This window comes from Scomber japonicus, chromosome 18 (assembly GCF_027409825.1).
Source record: "Scomber japonicus isolate fScoJap1 chromosome 18, fScoJap1.pri, whole genome shotgun sequence".
In the NCBI taxonomy this organism is placed as follows: domain Eukaryota; kingdom Metazoa; phylum Chordata; class Actinopteri; order Scombriformes; family Scombridae; genus Scomber; species Scomber japonicus.
This window is the reverse complement of record NC_070595.1, coordinates 24,432,880-24,441,521: the sequence shown is the minus strand read 5'-3', so window position 1 is coordinate 24,441,521 and position 8,642 is coordinate 24,432,880. Positions and strand designations below refer to the sequence as shown.

Sequence of the window (8,642 nt, the reverse complement as noted above, 5' to 3'; positions counted from 1 at the left end):
ATATTATGAATGTGAACCCGGCAGATTCATGCTGGAAATACTGTGTTGAATTATTATTAGTCACTGAAATTATCCCAAATAAGATAATCCAGCAAATAATAAGTGAAAAATCTCTAATTGCCAATATGATATGTTACAGTCAAACGTATTTTGAGGCTTTAAGACAATATGTTTACTTTAAAGTCATGTAAATACATACATCCTAATAAAACTGTCATAAACATAAATTAAGGTGATTGAGCACATTACTCCAGTTCTAAAGTCTTTACACTGGTTCCCAGTCAGCTATAGAATAGATTTTAAAGTTCTGCTACTGGTCTACAAATCACTGAATGGTTTAGGTCCAGAATACATAAATGACATGTTAGTAGAATATAAACCCAGTAGAGCTCTGAGATCTACTGACTCAGGTCAGATAGTTGAGCCCAGAGTTCAAACTAAACATGGTGAAGCAGCTTTTACACAACTGGAACAAACTACCAGCAGAACTGAAATCAGCCCCAACTGTGAACATTTTTAAATCCAGGTTAAAAACATTTCTCTTCTCCTGAGCTTATGATTGAGCTCTTTATTTTAAAGCACTTTACATTTTAATCTTTCATTTGCACTCTTTGTCCTTTTAATGATTTTAAAGCAAATCATTATTATGCTGCAACCTTATATTTAATGCGCTATTCTAGCATTTTATTTCTCTCTTTCTATTTTTCTGTACTTAGTTTTTATTATTTTTTATTATTAGTGTGTGTGTGTGTGTGTGTGTGTGTGTGGGGGGGGGGGGGGGGGGGGGGGGTTAATTGTATGTTTTAATGTTTCTCAAATTACATGTTTTTCTGTTTTATGTAAAGCACATTGAGTTGCCATTGTGTATGAAATGCGCTATATAAATAAAACTGCCTTGCCTTGTCTTGATTGTACATTTGTGCATATGTTGTTGGCATGCTATTAAGAGCAGTGACTGGTAAGATGTTTTCAAATGGCTAAAAAGGGTCTAAATTGATGGCTGGATTAGTATCTGTTAAATCAGGGTTTTGTTAGATTGAGAGCCAAATACTGGAACATATGGATGATCTTGGTGTCTTGTTTTTTGTGGTTTTCAAGCTGAACATTAGCCAGAAGCTTGATGGATTCCTCCTCTGTAAATCTAGATGAACAGAAGGCCTCTATCCAGGGATCTGAGGCTTCAAGCAGTCTCACAGGGATTTTTTAATTTTCATCCTCGCACCTCCTGCTGCTTCCTGTTCCTTACCTTCTTTGGCGTAATAGCGGATCTCCACCTTGCGCTCCTCAGAGCCCAGCAGGGCCTGAGCCAGCTGGGCTAGGGCGCTCTTCATGGTGTCGGGTCCCACCAAGAACTGGCATGTGCAGGGCTGCTGCATGATCTCCGCCCTGGTGAAACCAAACAGCTGACAGAAGCCTTCGTTGCAGTAGATGATGCCACAGCTCTTTATCTGGGCGTTGGCGATCAGGAACTTCCGATCTGGCGGGTAGAAGAAGAATTATGTGAGTTATGAAGAAAGTAGACAAGTAGGGCTTATTGATTCATCTGTGGATTATTTTCTTGATTAATTGATCAGTTGTTTGGTCCATAAAATGTCAGATTATGGTGAAAAATATCCGACTGACCCAAATATGCCCAGTTAACTGTCACAGAGGACTAAAGAAATCAAGAAATAATCACATTTATGAAGCTGGAACCAGAGAATTTGGACATTATTTTCTTAAAAATGACTCAGAGCGATTACTTGATTATCAAATTAGTTGACGATTAATTGAATAGACTGCAACTAATTGTTATTAATAATGAATTTCTTGCTTAACTTTTGAATATTAAACAAACACTGCAAGTTAAAACTCCTTAAATTTGGTAAAGTAAAAAAAAATTAAAGTGGTTAAAGTGCTTTATTAATATACCATAAAGATAAACATGTAAAATATAGATAAACTGTAAACTGTATTGCCTTTGAAAGCAGATTATTTGATACTTAGCCTTATAGGACAGTTTTAAATATGCATGTAACACAGCTTCAGAAGCTAACTACTGTTTCTTTTAGTCACGGTTTGATTTTTTCATTCATACAGGATATCAAAATATTAATTATTAAAATGTTTAAATTTGGGATATAATAAAACAAATTCTACTGAGAGCAGCTACAACATTTTAGATCCAGTCATTACCAAAAATTGAAGTTGTAAAACATATTATCTGCTCCTTGCATGCACGCACATTAAATTTTAGGGTATTTACAACACTAAAAATTAAACTGTCTAAGAATTAATCAAATATAAGGTGCTAAAAATCCTCTCCATGGCTTTGTATAGATCTAATGATTTGGTGCTATTATAAAAATGACCGACTCCAGCACATTTCTTCTTGTTATCACAGTCTGGCTCTTACTCTTCTGTCACTCTACTCAACAATCAGCTGAAGTGGAACTAATGAAGTCCACCTTTTCATGGTGCTTAAGTTATTAGCGTCACAATTTCTCCCGAGAGACCGCGGAGGAGCAGCTGGCCACTTACAACATAAGAGCCTCTGTGGAGTCACACCTGCTCTCATGTGACATGTGGGTCTCTCAATGATATTTCAATGTTACACCAGTGTTTCCACTTTCTCTCTCTATATATATACTATGGAAGTTATTAAGCCAGCCTACATTTTAATGGATTTATACTTTTCATTAGTTTTTCCTTGCAAACAGTGTACAAACTATATGAATTGGAGGAACAATTGCAGATTCATTAAAAGCATTTAACACATTTAATATTATCAAAATGATCAGAAGTTGGTGCTGCAGATGTTTAAAAGTGAACACATTGGGTATATATTTGTTGGTTCACAATTTGTCAAGTGTCTTAAAGCAACAGTCAAGAGTCCAAATTAATAATTGAAACATATTTTTCTTGCTGTAATCATTCGTCTTGTTGCTTTAAATGATGGACGGACAAAATCCACAATCCTCCTTCTGTGCAAAAATGAATATAAAAGTTGATGTGAAGCTAATATGAAGCTTCAGCCGTCCAAATGAGTCAAATCAAGTAGATATGTTTCAACATTACAGTGTTTTTAGTGCCAAAGTCTCTCTTTTTGTTACTTTACTTCCACCACAGCTCAACAGGGAAACACAAAGAAGGAATTTGATGCTATAAAGACTGTAAATGTGTCAGATATCCACTTTATTTAACTAACTCTGTCTGCTGAAACCTCATATAAGCTTCACATCAACCCATTTTAAATGCATTTTTGCACTAAATTACTGTATGTGTGGATTTTTCCCCCCATCTCATACATATAGAAAGCACATTTGAAATTAATATTCAACAGGAGGAATGACTACAGGGAAAACCTCTTGACACTTCCTGAATACATAGTGCACCTATACTTTCATAGTAATTTTGATTTTTTTTTTTTTTTTACTGGACTCTGAAGTGTCTTCCCAACTTCAATGTCAAACTTTCGACGCGGTAGTATCTCAGAGTTACATACACTGCACTCAGAAAAATCCTTAACGCTAAGCTCGTATACCATCCAGTTCCTGTTATTGATGATAGTAATGTAATGTACGTGCCGCCGCCAAAAACACTGTCCGCCACGAAAGTGAATTAGGACAGTTTTGTTCGAAGGCTGTTAATGGAGGAGTTCAATGAGCTGAATGAAAAGTACATACATAACCTCTGACTGTCCCTTTTATTATCCTGTGGTGGAACTGGGTTAAACAGCTCTCCCTGTTTGCTGCCCACACACAGACGAGAGGAGAGGGGAGGAGGGGAGAGGAGAGGAGGGGGGCTCTTCTCTTCTCTTCTCTTCTTTTCTCCCTCCGTCCTCTCTTAAAAGTAAATGGGTGAGCTCCTCTGGTAGAAAGCACATCCTGTCCAAAGTCATTATCTGGGGCTCAAAGAGGAAACACTGATCGTCACCGCGTTGCTAAGCAGCGAACCGCCGTGGCACGTGCACTCACCTGGTCGCGCGTGTGCATGTGGCGTGCACACACTAAAAAAACGTACAGTTGTGGTGTTGTTATGTAATAGAGATTTCTCAAAGGAGATTCGTACATTCAAGCTTCATTGACCCCCAGATTTAATCAGACTAAAACAGACTGAGAGTTGTCAGCAATCAAGTATTTCTCCATGTTTGGTTCCTTGGTATCTGATCAAGACAGCAAGGTTATTTTCAGCCTCACACACCCAGTCAATACGCTGTAAGGTACAAGTACTCTTTGGGGAAAGGGGGGGGGGGGGGGGGTACCGAGGACAGAAAGGAGACTTTGCTTTTTTTTTAAAAACTACAAATGATGTGAATATCTGATGTGTAATGTGCAAATTTTTTTTTTTTTTTAGCAAAAATTAGAGATTAAAAAATGAACCCTATAGAGGTCATCAATTTTTTAAAAACACATAAGGCCTCAGTGGCTGCAGGAGATATCAGATTTTGTGTTATTGGTGGTCTTTCATCGCAGGCAGCGGGAACATGTGAGGTAGTGGAACATAATGTGAGGCGTCAGGTAAGAGATCACAAACAAACAGACGTGCAGGTGTAATAACCTTCAAACATAAAAGAAGCAGACGGGGGGGAGAGAGAGAGGGGATTAAGAAGAGGAAGAGGAGGAGGAGGAGGGTGAGGAAGGCTGTCAACATCACCCACACTAATTTGATATTTCAGCGTGACAAAACCTGTCAGTCTGCCACCTGAAGAGGCTTTTGATTTGAACATAATAAATCTATCCAGACATACATGGAAAATAAAGATTACAGGAAGCTGCTGCCGACTAACTTTAATAAGCAGAAATTACACTTTGATTGCAAAGTAACAATTACTTTCATTGTCGATTCATCTGATGATTATTTTTCCATCAATCAATTAGTTGTTGGTCCATAAAATGTCTGAAAATAATGAAAAATGACAATAACTATTTCCAAAATCCCAACATGACGTCCACACATATTTTAAAAAAAAATCCCAATTAACAGTCCACAACCAAAATATATTCATTTACTATCATAAAAGACTGAAATATTCACATTGGAGTAGCTGGAATGAAATAATTTGGACATTTTTTAAATCTTAAAACTGACGATTAATGGATTATGAAAGTAGTTGGCGATTAATTTAATAGTTGGCAACTAATCGATTAATCGAATACTCGTTGCAGCTCTGGCCAAATATATATCTATCTATTTATAAGCACATCGAACCTTGTTTTATGGGCTACATGAGGACAATGCTCTATTTTAACAATGCAGCATATTAATGTCTAGTAACCACAAGCGATCAAATACCCTGCTGCATGTTACGCTTATAAAGAATAAACCAAGTTGAACTCATGCACAGCTTATTTGCAGCATGGTTTTGCCCTTTGCACCATCACATCAATTAAAAGCATTTCACACATTCAAACATGATCAAAAACGATGTTGGTGGTGACGCTCAGCTGCGTAAAAGTGAAACAAATGAAGCCCATAGATAATATTTTAAGAGCACTATGTTGGAGGTGAACTGTTAAGGCTTTCCACACACGTCGTCATCGCCAAAAAAAAAAGAGGTCATTATAACTTAATAATAACTTCATTTTTTTTAATGTGCACTTACTTTGCTCGTCGAATTTCCTGATGATGGTGTCCAAGTAGGTGTTTTGGAGCGCAACATGACCGCGTCTCACAGGCATTTTGGTGCTGAGAGAAAAGACTTCTCCGACACATGAACCTTACTCTTTTCTTTAAAAAATAAAATAAAATAAAATAACAATAAAAGGTTGAAAAATCAACAAGAAGATTGAGCGAAAAACTGTTCCAAAGTGCCAAAAAAAAGCAGGTTTTTGTTTCTCAGGCTGCAGCTGATGGTGAGAGATGAAGCGCTGAGACTGATGGAGAGGAGGAGAGGAGGAGGGCTGGTTGCCAGGGCGATAGCAGATGCAGGATGTGGCACAGTGATAATGTCAGAAAAGACACACACATACACACACACACTTACACACACACACACTTACACACACACATACACACACACGCGCGCGCGCAAAAGTAGACTAGGATATTGCAAAAGCCATGTGCACCACTTAACCTTTAAAAAAAAGAAGAAGAAGAAAAGAATAGGAAGAAAAAGAAGAACAAACAGTAAGGAGGAGTCTTCTGGTTGAAGTGAAGTGAATCAGCTTTAAAGGGAGAAAGAAGTTCGTGAAAAGAGAGAGAGAGCCGCAGAGAGGAGCAGGAGCCCTCAGTTTGGTTTATCCTCCCTCCGGTCTGGACACAGAAAGACGGCGGAGAAGAAGCTCCTATGAGCCGGATTGCCTGGATCCACTCCCCCTTCCTCCACCAGCTGTCAAGTCAGACTGAGTTCAACCAGAACGAGAGCGGAAATCATCATTCATTTAACCTCTCAACTTCAAAATAAAGCCAATTACTTTAATTTCATTTGGTCAGAAAAGTTAAAGGGCAAGTACACATTTTGTAAACGATTGTCTTAAAATAGCAGCCAGGAGCCCTGATGGACTTTGAAACCTGTTTTTCTCGCTGTAATCGTTTCCTTCTGTTCATACTAAAAAATAGAAATAAGATAAGATAATATATTTCCTTTGTTAGTCCCACAATGGGGAAATGGTGGACTGCAAAATAGAATATAAGAGCAGCAATAAGACAAGAACAAAGAACAATAAATAATAAGTACAAAAAAAAATAAGAGCAATAATAGTAAAATATATGTAAAAAAAAGAGTAATATTGGTATCGAGTGGTAATATACCAGAGGTGATATTCTTATTGCACAGATTAAAGTGAAATAAATATATATTATATGAATATTGCACACAATTGAAATTATAAGTGTCTGTATTTGACATTAAAGTCCAGTGCAGATGTTTAAAATTGAACACATTGCTTGTATATTTGTAGGTTCACAATCTTAAAACAACAGTCAAGAGTCCAAATTAACATTGAAACATATTTTTCTTGCTTTAATCATTCGTCCTGTTGCTTTAAGTGATAGGAACCAAAAATCCTCAATCTTCATTCTGTGCAAAAATCTCATTTAATAGTTGATCTGAAGCTATTATGAAGCTTCAGCCATCCAAATGAGTCAAATCAAGTAGATATGTTTCAACATTACAGTGTTTCTAAATGTGTCAGATATTGTTTAAATCATTTATTTGTTGAGAGTATTATGCCGTACTGCACTATGACCTTTATAATAAAGTCTGAATTTGCTCAAAGATTACTGACCAACCTTTGGCACACTCCTTTCAAGTAGGTCACAATAAGAAATGCTACCAGCGTCTCTTCTGACTGATCTCATGTTTCAAACAGAGAATACCAATTTCTGCCCTCATCTCTGGATCTGAATACAGAGAAGTTTGAGTTTTGAGTGTTTGATGCTGTTTAAAGTGCCATGAGTGTCACTGTAAATGTTCAATCTGTGTGCCAACCTCTTAAACTGACCTCTCTAAGGATGGTTAATGAATTTCAGTACAATAAATCTGTATTGTATCGTCTCATATCAGCAAGGTATAGACATGATTTGTTAGTGGGCAGAAAATTACAGTCTCAAGTCTCCAAACTCATTAAAGCACATCCATGATTAGTTTACTTGTTATAATGTTATAAAGCCCTCAGATTTCCGCTCTGACATGATTTATTATAGCTACAGTCCCACATTAGAAGATACAATGAGTTGTATTAGATGTTCAGATGCATTAAAAATGGACTGCCTGATTTTTGCTATATGCCCTTAAATGTTCATTTAGAAATGATAAAAGCAAAGAAATTATGGTTGAAATCATGCAATAATATTCTAAATGAATCATTATATCTGTTAAAATGTCCAAAAAAAGAGAGAAAAATCACCACATCACCACTTACTAAAGCCCAAGGTGACATTTTCAGCGTAGTAATGATGTTTAATCAACAGTCCAAAACCTAAATATAATCTGTTTACTGTCATATAAAACAAAGAAATGCTGCAAATGTTCATTTCCAGATGTTTGCTTAATGATTAATTATGCTCTAATTAATTATTGCAGCCCTATTAAAGCACATGCATGATTTCTTTTTCCCTGTATAATATAGTTTGATAAAGCTCTCACATTCAATCTGCCTCTTTATTATAGCTACAGTCCCACATTAGACTATAAGAAGTATTTAAAAATGGACTATATGCCCTCAAATGTCTCACATGCCCCACAATCCAAAATGCCCTTTAAGGCTCGTTACACTTTAGGGTGCAAGGTGGTTCATTTAAGAATTAATTAGGAGGTGAAACCATTCAATAATATTCTAGATTAATCATTTTTCCAATTAAAATGTCAAAAAAATGAGGAAAAAGAAAAAAGATATTGTGTTTACTGTCACATAAAGCAACAGAAATGCTGCAAATGTTCATAATCCAGATGTTGGAACTCTTTTGCTAAACAATTAATTATATTCTGATTGATCAACTAATAATTACAGCCTTAAAAATCAATAATCTGCAGGGTAAATGAGGTTTTAGGGACATTGCATGACTTTAAAAAGCTCTTTTACACATTTCACAGTAAGGAGTTAGGATGTTTATTGTGAAACTCGTGTCCTGGAGTTCTGTTGATCATTGACGATGACTTGACGGCGGTCTGACACTGACAGAGTGCAGACCCTCACCAGTCTACTCTGCTTCACTGGACA

The 8,642-nt window shown here is 36.6% G+C and overlaps 1 pseudogene; it reads right to left on the bottom strand.

The window, feature by feature from the left end:
* LOC128379302 (potassium voltage-gated channel subfamily H member 6-like) overlaps positions 1–5,660 on the bottom strand; it is an 11,798-nt pseudogene extending 6,138 nt beyond the window's left edge.
* Positions 5,661–8,642: the final 2,982 nt, after the last annotated feature.